Raw genomic sequence first — 27,645 nt, 5'->3', positions numbered from 1 at the left:
TAAGAGCATCAACAATCACAAAGGGCAGTCAAATCTGATCTTTATTTCAGAAATGCTACAGGGATTTTCAGCTCCAGAGTCCTCAGTTGTTCTGTCCTGAGCAATAAAACAACCCACAGAGGACTCTGAATAATTCCTGCCTGAAGGTTGCACAAGATTTCTGAACGCATAGGGTTTGATTCTGCAAAATCATTAACAGAAATGTTTAAGGTGATTGGTGTTGGGGGTTCAGCAGCAAAGATGCAAAGAATAATATGTTCTTAATTATATGCATTCAGGAATTGTTCTTAATCCAAAGATACACAACTGCAGATGCGAATGCTGTGCTTCAGCAGGGGAAGGAAAGATGTAACTGACGGCAAAAAAATAACGCCAACATACCTGTTTTTCATGATGCTAAGACTTTGACGATTCAAATAGCTGATATAATAGTAATTTTCCTAGCTGTGCACACTACAACTTACACTATTCCTTTTGAGTCTATGCCTTTAATATTATTCATACATACCCCATAAGGAAAGGATATCCTAGGACTCAGGTAGAAAAGGAGAGTTTACAGCTTTTGGAAGAAGGGGCTAGCAACTCACAATGACTACAAAGATGCTGACGGGCTATGCAGGGTGAAAATCAGGAGGTCTAAAACCCAGCTGTAAATTAACCTGGCTTCAGCCGTCAAGGATAACAAGAAATGTTTCTATAAGTATGTCAGTAGCAAAAGAAAGACCAGAGAGAGTCTCTATCCCCTGCTAGACACAGGAGGAAACACGGTAACAAGTGATGAGGAGAAGGCTGAGGTGCTTAATGCCTTCTTTGCCTCAGTCTTTAATAGCAAGACTAGTTGTACTGAGGGAACCCAGCCTCCTCAGCCAGAAAACAAAGACTGGGAGAACGACCCCCCCACATTCCAGGAGGAGAGAGTTAGTCACCTGCTGCATCACATCGACACACACAAGTCTATGGGACTGGATGGCATGCACCCGAGGGTGCTGAAGGAGCTGACTGGGGTGCTCGCCAAGCCCCTTTCCATCATTTACCAGCAGTCCTGGCTGACCAGGGAGGTCCCGACCATTGTAAATTGGCCAATGTGATGCCCATCTATAAGAAGGGTCAGAAGGATGATCTGGGAAATTACAGGCATGCCAGCTTGACTTCTGTACCTGGGAAGCTGATGGAGCAGCTCATCCTAAACACCATCATACAACACATGTGGGACAACCAGGTCATCAGGCCCAGTCAGCATTGGTTTATGAAAGGCAGGTCCTGCTTGACAAACCTGATCTCCTTCTACGACAGGGCGACCTGCTTATTAAATGAGGGAAAGGCTGTGGATGTTGTCTACCTTGACTTCAGTAAGGCCTTTGACACCATTTCCCACAGCATTTTCCTGGAGAACTGGCTGCTTGCAGCTTGGATAGGCAGACACTTCACTGGGTAAAAAACTGGCTGGATAGCCAGGCCCAAAGAGTTGTGGTGAATGGAGTTAAATCCAGCTGGCGGCCGGTCACAAGTGGTGTCCCCCAGGGCTAGGTTTTGGGGCCACTCCTGTTTAACATCTTTATTGATGATCTAGACAAGGGGATTGAGTGCACCCTCAGTCAGTTTGCAGATGACACCAAGTTGGGCAGGAGTGTTGATCTGCTCGAGGGTAGGGAGGCTCTGCAGAGAGACCTGGACAGGCTGGAGCGATGGGCTGAGGCCAACTGGAGGAGTTTCAATCAGGCCAAATGCCGGGGGCTGCCCTTGGGCCACAACAACCCCCAGCAGCGCTACAGGCTTGGGGAGGAGTGGCTGGAGAGCTGCCAGTCAGAGAGAGACCTGGAGGGGTGACTGACAGCCGGCTGAACAGGAGCCAGCAGTGTGCCCAGGGGGCCAAGAAGGCCAATGGCATCCTGGCTTGTGTCAGCAATAGCGTGGCCAGCAGGGACAGGGAAGGGATCTTACCCCTGTACTCGGCACTGGTGAGGCCGCACCTCGATAACTGTGTTCAGTTTTGGGCCCCTCACTACAAAAAGGACATTGAATGACTCGAGCGTGTCCAGAGAAGGGCAACGGAGCTGGTGCAGGGTCTGGAGCACAGGTCTGATGGGGAGCAGCTGAGGGAACTGGGGGGGTTTAGTTTGGAGAAGAGAAGGCTGAGGGGAGACCTCATCGCCCTCTACAACTCCATAAAAGGAGGCTGCAGAGAGCTGGGGATGAGTCTCTTGAACCTAGTTGTAAACGATAGGACAAGAGGGAATGGCCTCAAGCTGCGCCAGGGCAGGGTCAGACTGGCTCTTAGGAAGCATTTCTTTGCAGAAGGGGTTGTTGGGCGTTGGAAGGTGCTGCCCAGGGCAGGGGTGGAATCCCCATCCCTGGAGGGGTTGAAGAGTCGGGTTGACCCAGCGCTGAGGGATCTGGTGGAGTTGGGAACTGTCAGTGTGAGGTCAATGGTTGGACTGGAGGATCTTCAAGGTCTTTTCCAACCAAGTTGATTCTGTGATTCTTTGATTCTGTGACTTCCTCCATAAGGAAGAACTCCATCATAATAGTCAGACTTTCAGATTATTAACTTAATTAAGTACATAAGGTCATCCACCATTGCTCTTATTCTGGTTTTCAGTAACTCCTTAAATAAGCTATTAAAATAATGACTGCTCTGTGATATGTTTTGGGGATTTTTTTGACAGCCATTGGAATGTTTTATAAATAAATTACCATGTGAGAGTTGCAGAAAAAAACTGATTTTTTTTTTCTTTTTAAAAAAAGATATTGAAACAGGTAATCACAAACGATGAAACTGAAATCAGACAACAGAGAGAAAACCAGTGCCGTTCTGCAAAAACACTGACACTTTTGTGCAGTAGCACAGACCTTTGAAAACTTGTGGGTTTTTTTCTTCAGCCATCTAATTTGTGCAATTCTAAGTTTGGGCTTTGGGGCATTTACAGTACACAGTACATCAGTCCAAAGATATACTGTGATTTGATGATGTTGGTTATTGAAGCAATGGCCACTCTGATTTGTGGAAGGAGAAATGGAAGTTAGTTGAAGGTGGTCAAAAAGGACCAGGTCACAGGAACAAGGGGGGGAAGTTAAAAATTAAACAGCTGTTTTATGTTGTATTGATCTTCATACAGTGTACAGTCACAGGTTCCCAGCAGATTTGTCTTACCATATCGTTCAAGGTTAGGTGTAATTTGCTGTTGCTAAGCAGATATTTCACCCAGTGCATGTTGAATGTTCAGGACACGCTGCTTTTATAGAGGCTTTCTCAGTTTTGGTTGTCCTTATATTACTGTCCTCATACATGTATACTAACTAGTCTTTCATAGATTTGTAGATCATCAAACTGTCAAGCTTTTTAAAATCCACTGGAATATGACCAATTAAATAGATTAATTTCCTAGTACTTTTTGAGACACAAGAGGAAAAGCAAATTAAGCAAAAATTTCAAGGAAAACTATATGAAAAAGGCTCAGGCAATGGATAGTAGTGTTTAAATTTCTCATATTGTAACTGCCAGATAACCTGAAGTCTACACCATTTTTGTGTAATATCTCTTCATTAGAGGTAAAATGTTTACTGCAGAAGAAGTACAAGTACAGGGTTATGTTGCACATAACATGCGCCAGATGCTACTGGGGCTGCGTAATGTCCCAACCTCTACATCTATTGTGCTCAAGGGAAAGAGAGGAGAGACTTATAACTGTGGGGACCACAAAAACCCAGCGCCTACCTTTCTTTCATAAAACCACCCAAGAGAAACTGCCTTATTTAAAATGAGGGTGTAGTAAACTTATTTCATAAGACAGATATCACTGTAAATTATTTTCCATTAGGCGAATTCAAATGTTATCATTCATGCAGCATTAACAATTTCATAGAAACAATGCTCTGCTGACTTTGGACTTAGGTGTGGGAAACATCCTGATTTCAGTCTGATTTCAGCTCAGCAATGCTCTCAAACATGTTTAACTTTTAGGATCTCAGGAATCCCACTGGACTGACATAGACTTCTGGCATACTCAAATTCATCTATGCTTAAGTGACATGCGATATCTAATATTGGGGAATATCTAATGCTATAATTATAGTCTTAATGGACAGTTAATTTAACAAAAATAAAAGCACAGTTAGTTACTGGGTGGTCTGTCGTGAGTGTGAGCTGTAGTTCTTGGTGAAAGTGTGGACACAGTTTTACTGAAGGGTATAAGGCTGGATTTTCTTTTGTTTGTTTTACTTGTTTTCCCATGTTATGATAGCATTCAGAAGATTTTCAAGAGTATTAAAGGTACTCTTTAAAGTTGTAAACTTCTTCTTTCCTTAAAACATTTTGAGTTATTTCTGGGAGGTACTAGTAAAGCCTACTCTGTTGGTCTCTAAATTCAACAGAAAGGTTCAAATTAATTCTACTTGTATGATCGATCATGTCCAATATGGGTAGATCTCGTGGCAATGTCTGAAAAGAGCTTTATAAATTTGCTTCAATCCCGATCTAAAATTCCTTGGCTATTTTTGTTATGACTCCAGCTGTGACTGAACACTTTGGTCAAACTGCAGAAAAAAATGTTTAAGCTGTAAATGAATATGATAGATAAATAAAATGGGTGATTCCAACAGAAAACTATGCAGAGCAATGGACAAGAGAGAAAATTATGAGACTCAAAGAGGGCAAGTCTATTAAATCTCTCTTAATTCAAGCATTGCTGAAATCATTCCTTGCCTTGGTCAAGAAAGGTAAAATACTTTTGATAAACTATAGGATATTACATCTTTGATTTATTTCACTTTCGGATTCAGTAAATGAAATAAGCTATATTGGCTTCAGTAAAATATTTGATACAAAGCCACATTCCAAAATTATTGGTTAGGATGAAGATGATGGAGAATAATACAACAGTCTTGAGCTAGGCATAGAGAGAGCTAAGCAATTCCCTTAAAGACTGAGCTGTAAAATGGGATGCTGCTCTGAGAACTTTTCAAAACAGAGCCTTAGTATTTGTATAATAATGTTTTTTGGGATACCATATCTCAAGACTGTCCCTTCCAGCATCATATTGGTAAATAGAAATCTGTGTTACTAAGAGGTATCCAATTGTTTTGCTCGTGTCTCAGGCACTGGCTGGATCTCTCCAGAGCTACACAGTGTCAGGGTGAAGAACACAATGGGGGCAGACATGCCCATGCTCCAGCCATGTCCCCCACTGTGCCTTCTAGGCAGGTGGTGGCCTATGAGTCAGCCACCCATTCCCATTCCCATAGGTATGGGTTTGGCTTGGTGAGTATGGACTAGCCACCGAGGATAACATTTTCAAATGTCACCATTAATGTTTTAATGTTTGTGGACACTTGGTGGAGGTAAGGGATTTGGGGGCTTGCTTTGTTTGTTTGTTTCTTTTGCCTTTCCATTTTCTCCAACTTCAGATGAATGTGTCACTTCCATCCTCATTGCTGCAATGAATGTGCTGTCCTTTTTTCTCAGCTCTGGTATCATGTTCAGAGGAAACCCAGTGTCTGAAGATCTGCCTCATTGCTTTTTCTGAGCCTCGTCCCCTATTTATCAGTGTAAGAAAATAGCTGCAATCTGCCTCCATAGGAATTTGTTTGGTTGGTCAGTTTGGCTTGTTTTTATAAACATGCCAGGTGATTTTGATTGAGAGCTTGGATTGTTTTTATAAACATGCCAGGTGATTGAGAGTTTTCATATCAGGTTCACCTGACAAAACATTGTTATAATAATTTGTAATTTGTTTCCATTTATGTGTTCTTTTTAGCACATCCTGACAATAGAAGACCACTAATAAATAGGAGATGAATTACATTAATCCTTTCTGCCATTTATAGAAATGTTTTTTTCCCCCTCCATATTTCAACTCAGTCCCTAGTCATATAATTCTTTGCAGAGTTATAAAAATGTGGAGGGGAAAAAAAAAAAAAAAAGGTTTTTAGACTTTTTTTAGAAGTAGTAGTGATATTCTATTTTTTTTCTCACAGGGACACCAAACATCTGGCTTCAAAGATAATGGCAGTAACAATTATTTGCATCATAGCCCAAGCTAACTTGATAGCTGAAAGCTGCTGTTAATATCTCTCAGTCTCCTAACCTGTCCCCAGCGAGACAGCAATGTATGAAATGCTCTGCCGTTTCTCTCTGTGATACTAAACTTCATGATATGCATGTGACCTGACACTGAAGAAAATTGGCTGCAAGGTTGCCTTTTGTTTGTTTTATATACACAAATTAATCATGTAGACCAAATCAAAATAAATAAAAACAAATTTAAATGATGTTTCTCAAAAGAGAAGTGCAAAGTCATAATAAATTCCCCTAATAGACTGTCAGCTGCTCAGAGGCATTGCCTGCAGAGGGAAATTTTTACCTCAAAAGAACAGAGGTAATAATGAGTCAAGTTGTTCTTGCTCATTATCATGAGAAGAATCCACAGGGTGAACAGCTCAGATAGTTTATCCAAGCCACAGTTCTGCCACTTTTATTAATATGATCAAACATAAGATATTTACTCAGTGCTAGTCAGACCAGTGTTACTTCCCAACATCAAGTACACAGCTGCAAGACAGATCTAAGACTCTGCTTCCATGGCAGTGCCCTTTGGGGCTCCACTGACCCCTCTGAGCAGCTTCCACTCTGTGCTAGCCTGCCTCTGGGGTGGGAGTTGTACATGGTTACAGAGGACCGAGGGAGGATGAGGGAGGATGCTTCAAAGCCTCCTTCACTCAGTGCCAATTTTCTTCTAAGCTCTGAGGTGCTCCTTCTGCAATTTCTATGGAGAGGTGAGGAATTCAAACAGGTTAGAAAACATTAAAAGGTCTGATTTTCAAACTCTGCAGTTTTATTAATACATTTGTATGACTTAGATTATATTCATCTAGAACAGGTTATATAGGCAGGAAAAGCAAGTGATAAGATAAACAACTATTTTTAGTATTGTCTCCTAACCTTTCCATTGTCTTCCTGAAAATTACAATCCTCATACAACACTCTGTTAAACAGCTACCAAAACCCATACAGAATGTAAGTTTTATGAGTTCAACCATCAAAAAACTACTGCCACCATATTTTAGACTGATGCTTGTTGCACCTCCTTTAAATTCTGCAAGACTGTTTCAACCCCGTGGAAATCACGTGCACACATTTTGGCACCTCTGTGTTTGCATGCGTCTGTATACTGTCTCCAAGTGGTATTTTTAAACAAAAAATATCTTGAACTAGCTGACATGGGTTATTTTGCTTTGTAAAAGGAGCAATTTGGCATGGACATTTCCCCATGCTGTTACGAACAATAAATAGCTCCATCATTACCAAGGCTTTCACATTGTCAGCTATTATAACACCAGTGTACATATCCAGTGCAAGTATTTTATCAGACTTTTTATTATATATATCCATGCTTGGGTATATCTCAGCTATATCTCTCAGTACTCCCTTATTTCTGATACAGATTTATCTCTGTCCCCTCAGAACTGTCATTTGCTCCCTTTTATTACTGTGAAATATTTGCAGGGTGATAGCTGAATCATAAACCACAGGTCAGGGAACAGTACCCTGTGTTCACAACATGCAAATCTCATTCCTCCCCTTTCTCATCCTTTTTTTGGCTTTGTGGATTTACAGTGTCTTGTTTTCCTTTCTCTGGGTCCTTGTGCTATGTGGTGTTTCCCATATTTAAAGCTTGGCAGGCTGAGAAATGTATCTTGGTTCTAGCAACAGACTGCAGAGTCTTGGCACAATTGCCTGCACAGATGCAAATATACTGAAAGGGCTCGTTATCTGAGAAAAACTTAGCTCTTCAAAGGCAAACAAACCTTTTTTTTTTTTTTTTTTCCTCCCCTTCTTTCCACTGCACTACTCTTCCATTTAAAAATAAGGCAAGAATACCATTTTCGAAATACCTTCCATGCTTTACAAAAACACAGTGGGCTCACAGCCTTTGTTTCCTCTCCTAAACATCCCATAAATCCTATGCAATCCCCAAATGCTCCTCCCCTGCATCCCCGAAAGCATCCCCTGCCCCTAGGCAGTGATGTCCCTCAGACTGAGAGATGGCCTGGAGAGCAGTGAATCACCCAGCCCAAGGGGCAAATGGTCTCCCAAGTACAGCCAGGTCGAGTAATGGGTTACTGGAGTTCATCCTATCTCTCCCTGCCCTGCCTTGTACCCCTGTGCTCCTTCACATCTATGGAGAGCAGCCTTTTATCACATAACGTAACAATGGTTCAAAACAATAGCCAAGTTTGGAGGGCTTTTTTGGTGTGTTGTCCTGAAAAGGTAATGAAATTATTTTGCATAAAACCCACTTCATTTCAGACAAATGCTGAACCCCATTTGGAATAGAGAAGCTGAAAAAAAATTCATTCACCAACCAGAAAATAAATAATATCAAGGCTGACTAGGGTGAAAGTAATGACAATGTGAGAGATGGCTGACGTTTTTATGGCCCTGTGCTTTACTAAAAAGAGAAAAGAAGTATCCAGCCATGAACCAAAGAATAGACAGTGCACGAGCAGAGAGCTTAGGAGGGCAAACCAAAACTTCTGTAGATCTTAATTTTACAATATAATGCAGAGAGGTAACTGAGGCTAAAATGCTCTTAATGTCTCTAAAACATGATTAAAATCTTTGAATTCACTGTGATTTTTCAAGTGCAGGTTGAACTGAGCTGAAGGAATGTTAACGAAGTGAGGAAGAATGCAGCTCAGAATTAGGACGATACTCAAAATTTGTTCTGCTGACCACCTTTGTCATAACTGTTAACATGATCTAAGTCATGTCATTGTCTTAGTGACACTAGAGGAAATAGGACATACTTTGAATGTTCTTCTTCCCTTATTTTCTTATTTTGTTCTCCATCCAAGATGATCAAAGAGGAAGAGGAAACAGCAATTAGGAACTAAAAATAACATTAGCAACATTAGACTTTTCTGCCAGAAGATAGGTCTTTGGGAGTAGACTTCAGGTATTTAGCCAGATATTTCATTTCAAAGTATCTGACACATGAAACAAACTCAAGAAAAAGTTATTTGAAAAAAAATGAGGATCAGTGTGACAGCACCGTTGTGCATCCTGGTTTCCAAACAATTTGAGTCAGGGGATGATTTTCCTAGCCTTTGGCATGCACAAAAATAAATGTTTCTTTTAAGAATAAAAGTTGACAGCTGTTTATGTTGAGGCAGAAGGCTCTTTCTTTCGAACTTACCAGGACACCTCCCTGAGTTAAATAATTTTTCTACTGGCTCAAGAGTAGATTTATAGGCACCAGATGCAGAAAAATGTTAAGTGACCTTCTTTTCCCTACAAGAGTTCCCACAAAGCTAAACAGTCAAAACCAAATGGGCCCTCAGCACACATAAATGCAGTACTGGTGAAGCATGACATAATTTAAAAAATGAAACACATCCAGCTACATGCAGAGACTCATTCATAGAAATGACACTGCACATACTGTCATCTGCATGAGTGTAGCTTAACGAGTATGTGGCCACAGGTCGGGGGAGCAGGGACCAGTTTACTTTCTAGGTTTTCTTACCCACATTTGAACACCTGAGGGAATTTCCAGGCCAGTAATGGAGCGGAGACCTGTGCAAGATGGACTCCTGTCAGGGTGGCACATTAAACATTTTTCAGTGTCTAACAACACTTATTTTCTAACTACACTTTGCTTTACTACTTGTGAAACCAAATAGTATGCTCTAGTAGTGACTAGAGGGGAAGATGCTGGTGAGATCAGGAGAACATAACTAGAATTGTAATGATGCATATGAGGACAGCAGGAAATATAAAAGTAGGAATTTTGGTGGACAAAATTCATGAATGACCTACAGAATAATGACCTACAAATGCCTGCCATGAACCACATAATGCAATCAAGAAAAAAAAAATAAATCCCAGACTGCCGATCTGAAAAAGGCTCTATGCCAGACTCCTCCCACTCTTCTCAAGCTTGTTGGGTGAGTCTAGCATGAGGGCTACTTACATAGCTGAAGCTTTGCTTTGTTTTCCTTGATTTCCTTGACTGTATAGTCTCTTCCAAAACATTTTCAAACTCAGGAGATACTATTTCTTTTTAATCATTTCCTTAACAAAAAGAAAAGGAAAGGGATACAATGTAATAAAAACAAACAAACAAACAAGCAAGAAACCACCCCAACCCTAGTTGTTGAATGTTGTCAAAACTCAACTGAATTCCCTGGAACAATGGAGAACTAGCATCATTTAAGGGACTGACCAACCTTATCTTGAACTTCCATCTGAACATTTGCTTTCAAGAAGATCCATGAAGACTGTTTAAAATGTTTGTGCAATAGGAGTCATTAGTCTTCCCTGTCAAAATCATGGAGACTGTAAATCTGTCAGGTAGGATTAGAGGGATCTTTTTTTAGAGATGAAATTACTTTTGGAAATACATTCGGCCACATGCATTTTGATAAGACTAAGTGACCAAGGGCAACTCTGACAGAAATGCCTGCAGTGAATTTCAATAGGACCTGAGTTCCTCTGTCAGTTTTGAAATGAGGATAGTAGTTGCAAAGTTATTTGGGTACTTTTGAGCTTTAAGGAAGGCATTATTTTATACCTCATTCAAAAGCTAACAGTCCTAAACACACAGTCCTTTTGGAAACAGTTCAAGTTGTGCCATTCAATTGTGCTTTTTTTTGTTGGCATTTGATTTGTGTGGGAGTACAGCTCTGTTCAGTCCATGTAGTGGTCTGCTGGATCACAGACCTGTCATTCTTAAAAATACAGTGCCTGTTTTTATGTCTGGGTGGGATCTCTAATTATTACAGGTTTTGAGATCTGTAATTACTGCAGTGTTGGGATCTCCAATTACTGCAGTGCTGGGATCTCTAAGTAGCATCGTTGTTAACAGTGTCTTTAAATTATTTGTTATGTCAGCCAGAGAAGGTGTAGCTGGATTCAGTATAACTCTGGCTTTCTGATAAATCATTCACTGTTAACGTAAAGGTAATAAAATAACATTTTTCTCTTTTAAGAAGTTTTAGACAGAGGGTAATCTGTGGTTTAAAGATCCAGTTGTATGTTTTATACAAGAGATACCATATTGTTATACTATTTATTCACTCTAGCTGAATATAAATAAAATTGTTAGAAAACCAATTTTGGCTTTGTGTTTTTATTGATTTTGTCCCCTTTTTTCAAATAAAACCCCTGGAGATTTTTCACTTCAAGCTGTATTTGAAGTAGTGTATCCAAGGGTTCATTTTTCAGAGGAGATCATGGTGACTCACATATGTTGCCAGGCAATTGTGCGAGATAATGGTAAAGATAAAGCTCAGAGCTAGCTGCTGTATAGATTTAAAAATTAACCTTTATCTAAATAAATGCTACCTGAAAGGACATTGTAGAGAGGTTGGTGCTGGCTCACTTCTCACAGGTGATTATTGACAGAACAAGAAGGAATGGCTTTAAACTGGAACAGGGAGGTTTAGACTGGACATTATGAGAAAATTTTTCACAGGAAGAGTGGTCAGAGAGTGGAATAGGCTGCCCAGGGAGGGGGTGGAGTCACCATCCCTGGATGTGTTTAAGGGTGGTTTAGATGAGATGTTGGGGGATATGGTGTAGGGGAGAACTTTGTAGAGTAGGGCTGGTGGTTGGACTCGATGATCCCAAGGGCCTTTTCCAACCTGAATGATTCTGTGATTCTATGAAATATAAAACTCCACCTCTAGAATTTTAAGGAAAACCCTACCGACAATTTAAAACCAGACTAAAGCAGGGGCATCAGCTTTTTTCTTTTAGCTTTGCACCAGTTTTACACTGGTAGTTAATGCCACAACTGTGTGAAGTCAAAGCCAATTCTAATTATTTCACTCAAGATATCTCCTTTGTTGTACTTTGCTACTGAATCCATCATTCATGGGAAGGGGTATCTTGGGAAGAAAATCTATGCTTAATTTACAGCATTTTTGCTTTCCTTCTTTAGGAATAAGATCGGGAGTTCCCAAGGACTTTTCCTTGTTTACAGCAATTAACTGCTATTTTTGCACTGGATCTGGTGAATGTCTGGGGGTCCATATCATCCAGCCATAGCTAATCCCAAAGGGACATTCTGTTTCATTGCTGTAAGTTTTCAGCTGTTGGAGAATGGCTTGCAGAACAAGGTCATGGATCTGTGCAGGAGCTGATTACAGCCATCTGAGGTAAACAAAGGAAAAAAAAAAACAGGGTACAGTTATGCTAACTAGGAAGGAGATTCAGGGCACAGTTATGATAACAAAGGACTGTTATGTTAACAAAGAGAGAAACTGAGGTACACAACGGCCTTGAGTATAATGAAAAACAACCTTGGGAAAGAAAGCAAGCCAGAAGAAGGAAGATGTTGTGACATACCTGAAATGCCACAAGGGGCTGGGATATTATAATGTAGCCTTTTAGATGTACCAAATAGATTTGTGAGTAGTGTGCATGATTATTGTAGAGTGCTTATATAAGGTGTGATTTCTTTCAATAAAGTTGAAGCTTGCTCTATCATTCATATTGAATCTACTGCTTGCTTCCTCCATCCTCTGCATTCAGCTCTCCTTTTGCCTTGGCTTATGTGGCTTTCCACTCTTTATATCTACACTCCTGCATTGTGCTAGCATTTTTGCTTAAGCGTGTACCTATACCTGGTATGCTTACTTAGTCATTCCATAAAAACTACCATTTCCATGGAGAAAGAAGAGCTGCCTAGACAAAGTATCCCCTCATGAGACTGTGGTTTGAGAATAAAACAGGCCAAGGTTAACTGTCACCATACAAGGACTGGAGATTGCAACTAAGTCAACTTTTGTCCATGTACAGCATTATTTTTCTTGTATATACTTGTTCCCATAGGTCAGAAGCACATGGAAATGCCTCTAGAGATCCACCCCATTCTCAAACAGGGAGAATATCTTCCTGTTTTCCAGTTATGAAAAAATATTTTTTTTTAAAAATAGTGCATATGTACATACTTTCACTGAGTTTGTCCACTATGGTAGTTTTTGTTTACTCCTAAGTCATGAGTTTTAGGCCCTGGACATTGTTATTAAATACAGTAATTATCTTCTTCAACCTTGTGAATCCCACTAACATCACTGTTGTCTTTTCTGCATGACTGGGACTTTAAAAGCAATAATTTGCTTTTAATGCAGAATATTGTGTTTCATTTATATGTTTCCATTTTTCTTTTGACTCCCAGTTCTTCTACCTGAAACAAATTTCATGCTAATGTGTCATCCAATTTTTAATTTCATTTCTATTTCATCATTTCACTGCTGTGGTAGAAAAAGAAAAAACAACATTCTTGCATTTGTTTTGTTATCCAATAAAGAGGATTATGCCATCTGCTGTAAAAGCATAGTATTTTACATTGAAGTTGTCACATCCATAACACACAGTTTTCAGGATGATAAATATTTATATGTAGATATTGCAAATATACTGAATTAAAAAACAAGTCAAAACCAAACCCCAAACCCACATTTTTTATAATTTGGCCTTATATGTCATCTGAGACAAAACAAAAAGTGCTGTGACCAAGAAGTCTTGCTGGTGTGGTGGGATTTTTAAAATATATGGCTTTTTGCAAGAAGGTCAGCAATAATTTGAAGACCATGTTGAAGCAAGGGATTTGGGGTCTCACAGAACTGTGCATGCAAAGGGTTTCTGAAGGTTCTGGAGGTGCAGGGAAACACTGTTGGATAGCCATGGTGTATAAACAGTCGCTGCTGCAGTGTCATTTCCAGCCAGCATCCTCATAGGAGGAGAAACAGTGTGGGACTGCAACCACAGTGGCAGCAAATACATGTTCCCTTGACAAAAGGATCTGGCATTTGGGGGTTTCTCTTCTCACAGATATCTAAATAGAGGAGATAAAAAAGTTGGCTTGAATACTGTATCAACAGAAAAAATAACATGGCAGAAAGAGAAGACAGCTTTTTTCTTATTGTCTCAATGAACATTTTCAGGTTGTGTAGTGACATGTACTCCTGTACACTACTGGGTTGAAAAACAGAGTGATTTTCTACCCGTTATCTCTGTTTTATAAAGTGCTATCATATATATATATATATATATATATATATAAAAAAATATATAAAACTTTCCTGAACTGTACAGATGGAATTCTCATTTGAGATAGCAATATTAATTACTTCCAAGATTTTCATGATTCTTTGCAATAGAAGGCAGAAACATCACCTTCATTAGTTCAGCCTTACAAAAACAGAGGAAATGCAGATAAGAAGCAGGATGAGTGTTAGACCACTGGAAGCTGTTACATGTGCTCTCTCACTAAAGGCACACTTTGAAAACATCAACCAACTGCATAAAATACTGCTATAAAAAAACATCAGTCTGCTTTATACCCTCTGGAAAAGCATGCATACATGCATCTTTTATAACATCTTTTCCTTCATGCTTTTGAGTATTTATTTCTTAATTCAGAAATACAAAATGTCAAATATTTGTGAGAATTATATATAGTGGCAAATACTATTTTGTATTTACCCTTACAAAATACTGTGAGTTTTCTGCTTTCTTTCCTTCACATTTGAACTAAATATGGAAATAATACTTTTCTCCACAGGGTAAAACCAAACTGATTAAAACTTTTCATTTAGAAAAAATTAAAATCCTGATTTTAAATGTTAATGATATCAAAGATTTTCAAAGCAAAAATTGTTTTCACAGGAAAAAAACACAATCACAAGACATATCCAATAGCATTCAATACTGTCAAATCTTTTTTTTCTTTAGTACTTTATTATTTCTAAAATTAAAGTTTGCTTATTGAAATCCCACCAAAAAACTTAACCTCACCAGCTAATACAAAGCAGCTGATCTGTAATATCCAATGTATGTAAACTGAACAAACCTACCTGCTGAGGGCTGAATGTGAAACCTGTGCTAGATTTGGTAACCCCACATGAAGAGAGATCCATAGCAGAAGAGAATTGACTTTTAACCATTAAGCCTTTTTTCTTTATAGTTGGCCTTTGCTTTTCACCTCTGCATTTTGTTGGACAAGTACTTTATCTTCTTTTTATTGCATCCTTATATTATACACAGGAATAGGTTGATAACTTTGCTCCATATATTGTTAAAGAAAGGATGCATCCTGTTGCAATGTATGTCCAGAAATGACGGCAATAGTTAGAATTTTCAGTTCATTTTTCCATAGTCTGTGTAACACTGAGGATCCCTTAGGACATTTTAAGTCCCTCTGCATGATGCTTTACTAGCCTTTTTTTTTTAAATTATTTTTTGATGCAGCCTATTTGTCCTATACCTGGTACTATATCTTGCTTATTATGTGCCATTTCCATCTGCCAAAATGGCTCCAGCTGTTTGATTTCAGATTGCACCCAGAGCCATGCCTATGAGATTAATTAATTGCCTGCCCTTTACAAATTCAAAAGGACTTCTCTCCCTCAGTCTCTGTTTTTTTTTCTCAGATAGAGGTATTAACCCTCCCATAGAAAATATAACCTCCATCACTAAAGTGGAATACAAATGAACAATTAACCAAAGCCATATACTTTTAGCACTGGTTTTCTACCACCTGATTCTTTAATGGGGCTTTGACTTGATATATATGTCTTTACTCTGTATGGAGCAGAATTTTAAACTGAGTTGTAACAACTGGGAACAATATGAGAGCTTTCTCAGAAAGTAAATGGCAGATAAAAGTACATGCCACTACCTGAAAGGCCATTAATGTCTGTCAGAAAAAGAAAGGTTATTTAATGCCAGAGGAATGATACTGTACTTAGGCCAGTCCAAATGCTTGTCCCACTGGTGAGATAACCTTCTACTCTGTGAATTAATTTATGAATCATCTTTAAAGATAGAAAACTTCTCCAATTACTGTTTGTAGCTGAGCACCAGCAAATAGTCTCTCATTTTAAAAGTTTTATAGGAAGAGGTAAGTTGGATAATTCTGGGTTATTGTTGGCTTTAACTTCTGTTTTTCTTATATTCTATATAAATGCAAATTTTAATGTATTTTAGTTTTCTGTTGCTTCCTGAGGTATCATAGACACCACTAAGAAAATATTTAGATGCATCTCCTGAAGACATTACGTGTCGTACACTCAGATACTGCTGCGAACATTTTAATCCTATTATTATCAAGGTGGTGAGAAGTCAACAGTCAAAAATTTTCACCCTAGTTCTCACTGCTGGGCATGCCTATGTACAGTGTCAAGCATGATGCAAAATTAAAAACTAAAATTAGACTTGAAGGCAAAGCTGTGTTAAGCAAGCAATATCTGATTGGCAATACCAGGCCATTTCAGATGGCAAAGTGCTCCTGTGGTGGACTCAGCAATAACAATAGAACTTCATTAGTATCTGTGCAGAATATCAATAGTATAAAAGTGAAATATGCTGCCTGAGGCTGGTGTAACTGAATTTGCATTGAAGCCATCCAACAACCCGGCAGTGTCAGAGCATCACAGCTCTTCACACCTCTGACTGAAGGAACCTATGCCAAAGCAATTCTGCATTGTAGCTGTATGCTCAGATAAAGAGAATCATTGCATTTCTTGGCAGGCTGCCATGACTAAAATGCACAGTGAGCAGCCAATATATAGAAGATTAAAGGGGAAAAGATGAGTCTGCTATCAACAGGATTGGTCTTGGTATTTAAACCTTTTTCAAAGACTACTGAAAGTAACAGGAGTTTTCCCCCATCATAACCTAGGTGTATCAATACAAATCATACTTGGCTGAAATTACTTGTGTTTGTATCAGGCTTTAATGTGTGTTAGTGGAAACTATTAAATCTGTGATGCTGTCTTTTCCTTCCTTTATATGCCCACCTGGGAAATATAGAGGATGTAAAACTCTGCTAAGATCAACTTTCCTTGGCAGAAATATTTTTATTATCCCTCTATTTCTTAATGCCCAGCATAAATGTTGAGAAAACCTAGTTGCACATAAAGAAACTAATTTGCCTCCTCATCGTTATATTCACAGGGATTGCATTTCAGCACTTAGAAAGAAGTAAGGGAATATTAAAATCTTTAGATAACTGTTGACAATTATGTGAGTCTGGAAATATTGCCTATAAAGGGAGGAGGTCTCTCATGCTGCATTGTTTGTGACTGTCCAAACAGCATTAGGCAGGTATAATTCCTGCATCTGGATTCCCTCATCAGTACGAACATGATCAAAATTCAGAGGAAGATCACTGTAGCATATTAGATACCACTAGTCTCAATTAAGGACAATTAGCAGTGCCACTGTGCATATGAGTGAGAAGGATTATTGTGGCACCAGAGAAAAAACAGATTCAGAACAGGAAACAGAATATGGCTTTAACATCCTTAAGTGTTGTTTATGGCAATTCATAAATATTTTACACCATGTTTATTTGAAATGTGTGATGTTCTGAAGCAAAACCTGAAACTTACCAAAAAGAAAAAACAAAGTACCAAGAGAGAAAAAGAGAGCTACACCAGCAAATACAGTCAACAATCTTTCTGCTTAATCAGTTCAATACAAAAAACTACCTTTCCTGAGAACAGATGAGAGCTGCTTGTAGTATGAAGATAAAACACAGCTGTCTCTCTTCTACTCATTTGGTAAACAATAGAAAGCTATGTAAAATTACTTTGATAGTAAATTCAAATATTATACTATTCAAAAGCACTTTTAGCAGTGAAACCTTTAAAATAAGTAGTTTTACAGTGTCAGATTAAGATGAGGGTTCAAATTTAGGTCAGGATTAGAATTTAAGATTCAAAAGGAGAATTTCCTTCTACATGTTTTGGAGGTTACTAGTTGGAAAGAACATTTTATCTTGCTCAGACACTGTTTTGGGCTACTGCTAATAATTCAGTTTCAGTCAAGAAACCTAAAGGATCAAGGGCTGAATTTATTTCAGTATGTTGATAGTCTGAAGGCTAAGAAAGAGATTGGGTGTTACCTGGACCTGAAACTGAATAGCTGATTTAAGAGAAGGAGCTGTCTCCCATAGCAACTGTTTAGATTCTAAGTTGTATATGTTGTTCACGATAAATAAGTGAAGACTCCACAGAGGATGTTTGTGGTTCATGCCAAGAGAACTGTGATGATTTGGAAGAGAGATGATGTTGGTTAAGCACAAATAACTTCTTAGAAAGTCCTTGATGCATGAAGTCAGACTCTGATGAAAGGAAAGTTCAGAGTTCAGAAAGTAAAATTAGTATCGTGTGTTCCTGGAGTTGAAGAAGTAAAAGACTTCATTTGGTCCAAAGGGAAATAATGGTGTCAGTGGGAGATGTTAGTCACTAAAGTCAGATTTAGTCTTGAGTTAAGGCTGGATTTAGATTTAGGAACAATGATGAAGGAGGAGAAATAAATTTGGTTAATCCTATGCAATAGCCTGTATAGACTGTTAAAAGACCTTCCTCAGGCCCACAGACAGAGGAAGAATTGGATGTCAAAGAAATATTTCATTTGGTGAGAAATCATTGAAATCTAGCTCTATATCTACCTGGGACTGCACTCTAGTTCATTTTAGAGAAAAATTAACACCTGCATAAAGTTTTGGGGATTTTTTCTGAAGCAGTGTACGGAATTAGAAAAAAGGCTGATGCTTTTAGCTACACCAAAAGGAGAGGAGCTGTGGCCTGGGAAGACATCAGTTTGGGATTGGGCTTCAGTTTAGTTACATTAGGAAATCTAACAAATATTTCAAGAGGTGATACTTCACCAGTAAATCCAAACTGCAGCTTTTGTGTTCAATGGTGCCATCTAATGCTGAGGATGGATAAAAATTTACACTGAAAGATGATAGCCCTGTATCAGATTTTCTTAAGGAAATTCAGCTAGAGTTGAAAATACAGGATTTTTGCAAGAGTGTGATTCTATGAAATACAGCTTTGATATGTGTCACTTTGAGCAGAAGTTGCCTGTTCCTTTGTGAGAAGAAATAAAGGTGCCCCAACTTAGCTTCTCTTCATATTTCAAAGGCTGAGACTAGTGTTAAGCCATCACCTGGATCTAAAATTTCCTTACATTTTTGAGGTGAGGAACATTCCAGTTTTGTGCTTCTTCATGGTTGAAGGGTAGGATTAAGGTTAGACAAACAAGGATTGATCAAGACAGACTTCCTGCTGAATGGTGAGGAAGTAAGAAGGATACTCTCTAGCAGGGGCAGTGTTGTTACTGACTGTCATTTTTTGTCTCCTGAAGTCAACTTTGTCTCAGGATCATGACCACAGCCTTGTCAAGGGGGAGGACATTTGCCACAGCTTAATGCAATTATCTTAGTATTACACCGTGGTGTCATAACTTCATTCATTGTTAAAGGTGGAAAGCTTTACAAAGATGAGTGACAAAGGAAATGTACCAGTGTTTACTCCTTCCTGGGTCATTACCAGGTCATGAAGACAGCTGGTGTCGGTTGTTTCCCAGAGATAAAAGCTTGCTTCGAGAGTGAAGCAGTGCCTGGGGGAGGGGGTTATTCATTATTTTTTTAATTTTGGTAAATGGAGATCTCTGTAATAAGTAGGCTTCCAAGGTACTGAAGTAACAATTAAGTGATTAGGATTAACTAATAATTATTCCCCCACTACTAAATGGGTCGGAGCACTCTGATGCTTAAGGGGGGTTTAAAATGACCATTTGATGAGATACTCATCCTTATTATTGTTGATCCAAAATCTTGAGTTCATTACTCAGCCCAAACTCCCAGAGACTACATAATTTATTTCTTTTTCAGTAATGTTCCTTCTAGAAGTGCAAAGCTTCTTTACAAAACTAAAGACAAATATACTCAGGAACAGAGTATATCCCCCCTAAACCACAAATTTTACACAGAAAAATCTTATGTAGACTTTGAATTTCAAAGATGTGTCCCTAGAACTGCAAGCAAAAATAATGATCCTTCGTAAATGTGTTCACTTGAAAATAGATCTGAAGAATTCAAAAAATTAGTGCTCTTGTCACATAGAAGACCAGACCTTCCATCATACCAATTGCTGTTTCCACATCTGTAACATTTATTCCATTTTAATTGAATGTAAAGAAAGCAGTGCTAACTAAAAGTAATCGCAAACTGTTGTTCATGCAATTAATGGATAAAGAGAGACAAGGGGAGTCTCACAAAGACTCACAGAGGGTTGTGGAGAGTGTCTCATATGTAGAGTCTCAGACAGAAGATTAGAGAGCACAGCTTGTACATCTGACAACCAAGAAGACTACTTGCCACAACTCTCCATTGTCTGTGTGGAAAAAGTTCAGTAATTGTTGCTAGACCACAATGCCTTTCTGATAGCTCATTGTTCTTAAAGCAGTTCCTTATCTGATGGCCTTTTCAGAGAGAGAGGTGGATTCTCCACCTGCAGCCTTTTCTACTCCTGGTGCTTTTCACTGCTGTTGACTTTTGCGTAATACATGATTCACCTCAGCCAGTGCTTCCTGAAAGAGTTAGTTCTTGATGTTCTCAAGCAGTGATCTAAGCACAGCGCTAAGTCCTGTAAGTTGCAAATGACTTGGCATAGATGTGAATGAGCATTAATCACATGGGATTTTCCCAGTTAAGGGATATTTTATTTGGATGCATACACACACACACACACACACACACACACACACACACGTCTCTCTCTCTCTCTCTCTCTCTCTCTCTCTCTGTGTCATGGTTTTGTGTGTTCAGTATAGCCAACATCATTCAGTCCAGATATTTCAGTAATAGGGCTTATCCTTTTGAGAAGATGCAGAATACAGTGTCCTTGTCTGTCATTCTACTTCTGATTGTTTTTTTCCAAAGGCATAAGAACTTTACCATCTATATCCATCCCAGTAAAAAAAAAAAAAACAAAACAAAAAAAACCAAAACCCAACCCAACAGATATGTTCTTCATCTTCCTTTCTTCAACAGTGACCCTAAAATGCATCTCAGAGAGTCAAATGAGTCATAATAGCTTTCATCCCCAGGAAAAAAGAGACTAAATGGTGCTCAGCTGGGAAATGTTCAAACCATTCTGGATCCATATATCACTTATACTTGTTTGATTCTATTAGAGACTGTGTCTTATCCAGCAGGCATCACTACTCACTATTAAATGTCCTTGCTTAAAAATCTATTTTTACTTTATTCTCATTAATTACTACATTTTCCATGGCACACATATTTTTAATCGTATTTGAAGTGTCACCTTTGTTTTGGTAATGACATGATGCATCAGTTCTTCAGTTCTCACTAAAGGCCACTCTAAATCAATAAGGTCAATTTAACATTTTGACATGTTCCTTTAGGCTATTCTCATTTCATACTGTAGATGGTTGTCTTCTAGGTCATCACAGTGTTCTTCAACTTAAGAGGGTAAAGCACTTCCCAATTCACCATTTCATACCTGAAGATTTCTTCTCATCAGATTCACAAGCACGACAGCCTTCTTGAAAGATCTCATTCAGCATTTCTATTTGACAGGCTTATAATTTTCCTACAGGCCCTCACATATAGTTAATTTGCAGTCATGCTGTCTCAGGAGCAGACTGTAGAGAAAGCAGTTGATGAGTCTTTTCTCAGTTCCCAGTACTGTACATGATAACAAAATATTTTCTCCCATGATGCTGCCGTGCCCACACTTTATGAACAGGAGTGCTGAAGTGATACACTATTCATCCCATGCTCTTCTTGCATGCCTGGAAGGCAAAGTCAAGGTCCTATTCTGGTTCATTCCTCATTTGCACTGAAATATGGAGAGTATAATCTCCTAATTGACCTCTCACTGAATAACAAGACTCAGTCACTCTTTTCTGTCAAAGCCCAGGAAGTTAGTGACAATTTCACCCTACATTAAAAAGGCTGTGGATAGGATAATTATCTCATACAAGCCACCATTCATCTTCCTAGGTGTCCTCCAAAACCAGTGGTAAGACATGTGCCTACAGTATCTGGGACATGACACTGTCTCAAGCACTTGTCCATGAGAGTTGGTGCTTCGTGGTTAACATTCTCTGGTGTAACTTTGGTCCACAACAGACAGCACCGTCCCAGACACCAGCCAGCTTTTGTTCAGTGGCAACAGCATGGTAGCACTTTGGAGACAGTCGCCATGGTTTGAAGAGAAGGAGGATTAGGGTAGATAGTGGTCAGCAGAGGAGTTTCACTGGGTTTATTTAGTTGTGTGTGGGGATGGGCTATCTCTCAAAAGGCATAAGCTCCTGTCTTGAACAGGAGAGGATGCTTAATCTTGCAGGGCTAAAATTAGCCTTTGTGAACACCTCCACTACCTCCACTAGTATTTTATCTGAACATCAGGCAGTGACTAATCTTTTCTTATAAGCTTGCTGTGATGATGCACCATGGGTAGCAAGTATTAAAAAAAAAAAAAACAACACAAACCACAACTTTTTTTGCTAAGGTGTTTCATGTGACATGTGACAGTGCTATTTCTGTTGCACTGCTGTGTTTGGTGAATGTATTAACTGCCCCAGCAAGACTTCTGCATCATCGTCATCCATTTGTTTTCTAGCTATATGTTCATGAATTTGCCTTTCTGTTTGCTAGTATCTTGTAGTGTCTGACATGAATGCTTTTATTGAAAGCCTTGTTATGTATTCCTTGAACTACTGCTACTGGGTACCAACAAATATCACTGACCACCTTCATTTTATGGTGTATCTATCTCCCTCTTTTCTGTCTACTCACCCAATCTTTTGTTCATTTATTACCATATCATTTGTCTCGTTTTACCTTATTAACTGCATGAATTCCTGTTTTCTTATTGATTGCTGACACATTTGAGAAGCAAAATTTTCAGCTGATCCGTCTCAATCTCTCATTAACCACAAGGTCACTTTTTATTATATTCAGCTACCTCACTTTGATGAATTGCTGTTTATACAGAAAGGAAGCTGCTAAGTCCAGTGGTCTTTGTGATTGAAAGGATCCCTCTTCCCAGCCCACCACAGCATGGCACAGGGCACCCTCACACCCATGAGTTTCTCCTCTCCTAGCCTAATGGACGCAGCTGCTGTTGGCTCCCAGTCCCTCTCATCCCCCTTATCTCAGTTTTCCCAGGCTCATTCTTCTGCCTTTCTCCATTGTAATTGCCATCCAGATAAACATCCTGCCCCTAATTATTTTTTCTCCAATAGTTCTGGTCTTTCAGTATCTGCACCAGAATTTAGTATTTCTGATATTGTTACTAAAGTGAACATGGCTTTACCTAGTGCTATTGATAGGTAATCGAGGCTCTTGGCCTTGCAGGATTGCACTCTCTAAAAGCTCCCCTCCTATAACCTGTGAAGTTTGATTGTCTTTCATGTTACCCCCTGTGCAATACAGCCATCCCTCACAGCACTGTCTGTGCCTTTTGCACCACTTCACTTTGTTATGCTCTACGTCCAGCAATTTTTCATGTCATGCCCAGTTGTTTCCCACAGCCTACTCATCTAGCTCAACATCAGACCACAGCCAAGTCACCTGCCTGCATACCTTAACATATTATAAGCGCTGGTAACAGCTCAAATTAACAAGCTTAGCTTTAAGCATAGATCTACAACATCTGTTGTCTTATCTGTTGTTTAATACCTATTTTTGTAAATTGCATTATTATCTAAATTCTGGAATTCGTGTCTGGCTTTGTCTAGTGATTTACAGTTCCTCACATGCTCCCATAGGAAACTGTAGAGATCTTTAGTGCTTCTGCATGTTGCACTGTGGATGTTGCACTGTCTGATTTCTCTGCAGTGCCTAACAGTTGAACCAGGCCAGCTTGTTACTTGTCTTCAACTGTCAGATTTGTTCCCACGGTGAGAGGATGCAGAAGACGCAATTTCTTCCATTTTGGTTATTACTCAGGTCACATCCAACACCACCAAAAAAAAAAAAAAAAAAAAAAAAAAAAAAAAAAAATCAGTGAAAAAAGTTCTAGTAAGGGACAATCAGACTTTTTAATCTTACTGCAACTTTAGTAATGTTGCAAATCTGTAAAGTGGTCAGCAGAGCTGTTACACAGGTGCCTCTCCCTTCCAAAAATTATTGGAAGGTACATGCAAACTCACCATAATTTGAATACTAACACCTGCTCATATTTCCCTATGTTATGTCAGAAATGCTTTGAAATCTAATATAAAGACATATTCTAAGACAAATTATACAAAGACCACCTTTATTTGCACACAATATTAGCCAGTGCTTAGGTAATTCTGTTCACATTCTGCTAGATTGACTTAACATAACACTGTGTGGAGTATTTCAAAGTTAATATTTCACTGAAGGGCCAAATACATGTATTAACCTATGCTTTATAATAGACTTTAGTTTCACAATTATAGTTTCTACCATTTTCCTGATTCATGATATTAGGTCTGAGAAAATGACACTGTGCTAATTCATCTGCATTATAATGCTTCTTACAACCAGATGCATTATCTTCCTCATGGCTGCTGCATTGTTTTACAACAATCTTCTACCAAATTAGAAATGGATGTTTTTAATTTCCTTTACTTTCTAAGCAAAATTCTAAAATTTTCCAGGTTACTTAGTGAAAATATTTAAATCCATCACAAACAGAAGTAGTTATAGTTAAAATTCTTGAATGGTGGAACTAGCTTCTAATTTTAGAAAAATAAGATTCATTATTTAACTAAATAATTATTTAACATAATCATTATGGGCTCAACAAACTCAGTTCCTACAGAAGTAAGTCTGATAAATTACTTCAAACTGTCTTTTCTTATTACTTGCAAGCACACAGTTTGAAAAGAAATAATATAGAACATTTCAGGAAAAATGTAGGTAAGTAATATATAGGTACATGCATATATAAGAGTAGAAATATGTACATAAATAAAAATATGAACATGTGTATATACAGATGTATATACATATATAGGCAGAAAATACATGTTTATCATAACCTAACCATTGAAATTAATACAGTAGCTCCTTTCACCTCCATAGAATTGCTGTATTCATGGATCTGGTCCTGCGACTTACATTGGATCACTTAATTTTTATCAGGTAAGGAAGTCCTTACACATTAAATAAAATTCATTAAAACATATATGCACAAGTCCACACACATTATATTCAGATAAATCCACATGCCCATTGCTTAATAGAAGGAAACAAGTCTCTTCTATCTTAAACAAATACAAGTATATAAAATAGGTTGCAGAAGTACAGAGAATTATTCAATATTTAAACAAACATCAAGATTTGTTGCTGGATCTGACTTCAGGTCTCATAAATACTGCATAATTCAGGTGGATATGTACTCTATGTAGTTCACAAACAGGATGTGTGTTACAAAGCATGGGATCTGGCCTTCCTTTGCTCAGTACTTTATTTTTCTTATTACATTATATTTTTTTAATACATTGGCACGTACCAAAGTTCTAAATAAAGAAAAAAAAAGACAACCAGCAGGCATGTCTATCTTTTTGCTTTTTTTTCTCTGTCCTACATACCTCAGCTAGTCTTATCCTCCCTTGCTTTTGTCCTCTCTAAAGCTTTTCATCATATAAGTTTCCTCCAGCAATTTCAACAGTTATTGTTCTGTCTGTAACCTTCACCGCATACCCTGTCAGAAATGCATGACAAGTTCTTTCCCCATCACGTTTTGTCTGCAGCCCTGGATAATCTCTATACAAGTAACAACCTATATATCCTCCTTTTTCAGTCTGGTAGTCCCAATTATTTGGCCTCTTAGAACTGCACAAAACCTACACATGTCTTTATATGTATTCCCCTAATAAATCTTACTGAACACAACACTCATAAAAGTAATAGAAAAAAAAAAAAAAAAAAAAAAAATGCTCAAGGTGGATACTGATTAATTCAAGAGGATATTAAAACCTCTTATGATAATAACACTTAACAGTACATTTTTCCAAAGACATGACATGGCACACCTTAATGCAAATACTTAATGCAAAAATATGTGTGCTTGTTACATATGTTCCTGCTCCAAAACTGACATAATTCAGAGCTAGACATATCTCTAACATAGCAGAACTGGTCTCACCAACATAAATCTGAGTACCACTGTGGATTCAAGAAAAGGATTTTTGAACTCTAATCTTTTCAGTAGGTTGGTGGATTTTCTTGATCTGGAAACTATGGAAGAAAAGAAATGTTTTTTTTCTGCAGAAATGTTAAAGCTGATTTTGATATTATGTTCCATCTTGCAACTGCATGTGATGAGAAACCTTCAACCATCCAGTCATTATCTCAAGCCTTATTTATGAAATAGAGGCAGTAGCCAATATCTGTGTCAAAATTTTCTATAAATAGATTTAAAAAAAAAATATTTAATCTATAGGAAAACTGTTAAAGTGAAGAAGTGTTAAAGTGTTAAAGAAGTGCCAAAGCTTCTTACATTTCTGCAATGACCTCTCACGATCATCAGCTGAATTTTACCTTTTTAGAAATAAATGGAGAATAGTCTTTTCTGAGATGGGCGTGTTCTTAACTATCCTTTGGCTCCCTGTGTTGCACCTTATTTAAATAGTTAAGCCCTAAAGGGAGGTATATGACCAAGTTGTGTGCCACAGTTGTTGGCCTTATAAAAATGTTTTAATATAAAAAGGATAAGTCAACCTGTCTATGCTTCACCTAATGTCTAAACCCACAAAATATTTTTTTTTATTTTGAAGAATACTGTTCCCAAGGCAAATAAATTTGATTTCTATTTCATCTAATGGCCTGGAAACAATTCACTTTGATGTTTCTTGATTGATACTTCTTTAGTCAGTATATAGGGAATTGAGTACCATTATAGGGGAAAAAAAAAAACAAACAAACAGAGTTCTGCAAACCAATCCTTAAATGATCTAGCAATGTAATATAGGAAATTATTTACGATACCCAGGCACTTTTAGCTATGAAAACATCAAAATCCTGGAAACAAAATCAGAGAGAATTTTTACAAAAAGACCTCTGTCACAGAAATGAAAACAGAGCCCTTAAGTAACCTTTAGCCAAAATGATTTTGATGTAAGACAGATTGAAAACTGATCTTAAGACCAGCAAAAGAAATTAGCTAAGAACTGGAAAGAATTATATTCTGTGTGTCATCAGTGACTAGAACTATCGACTGAGGAAGAAATGCAACCACCACAATTACATGTAGTAACCTCACACATCACAGGCAAAGGTGAGAGAGAGGCTTAAAATATTGTGAAAGGCGGTCACTGAGGAAAAGTCATGCTGGAAATGCTGGGATGTACATTTTGTGATGATGAGACTTTCATATATTTATCAGAACCTCTAAGAGGGGAGTCAGAAATAACATCCGGAATAATTAAAAAAGAAGCCATAATACTCCATATGCCAAGAAAGGTGTTGTAACAGCTGTGATATTTTCATCCTTTCAAGGAGAAGATTCTCCAAAATAGTTTCAAGTTCACCTAAGGAAAGAAATGGTTGGATTTCAGCCCAGACTAGGGCAAAAGTCTCATGCAGAATAAAGTTCCCTTCCATGAAGCAATATTCAGAGAAACAAATCTTAAGGTATGTAACAGTCTCTGATAGATGCAGCAATTAACTGAGATACAAAGAGGAAGTGGAGATAACACTGCTCTGAAAAAGCTTTGTTGATACAACAGAAATTCAAAATAAGAGAGAATGGTTGACTAAGAATAAACATTGTAAAGAAATAGAGTTCTGCAAAGCAAAAGGTAAATTTGCATCTGATGGCATATATATATATATA

At 38.2% G+C, this 27,645-nt stretch overlaps 1 long non-coding RNA gene across 1 annotated transcript in view; it reads right to left on the bottom strand.

The window, feature by feature from the left end:
* LOC113483038 overlaps positions 1-27,645 on the bottom strand; it is a 160,022-nt gene that overhangs the window by 50,743 nt on the left and 81,634 nt on the right. The window lies entirely within an intron of this gene.

The sequence above is a fragment of the Athene cunicularia genome, assembly GCF_003259725.1.
Source record: "Athene cunicularia isolate RWA chromosome 8 unlocalized genomic scaffold, athCun1 chr8_part1, whole genome shotgun sequence".
Lineage (NCBI taxonomy): Eukaryota > Metazoa > Chordata > Aves > Strigiformes > Strigidae > Athene > Athene cunicularia.
The sequence above is the reverse complement of the archived record's forward strand: the minus strand, read 5'-3'. Positions and strand labels throughout refer to the sequence as shown.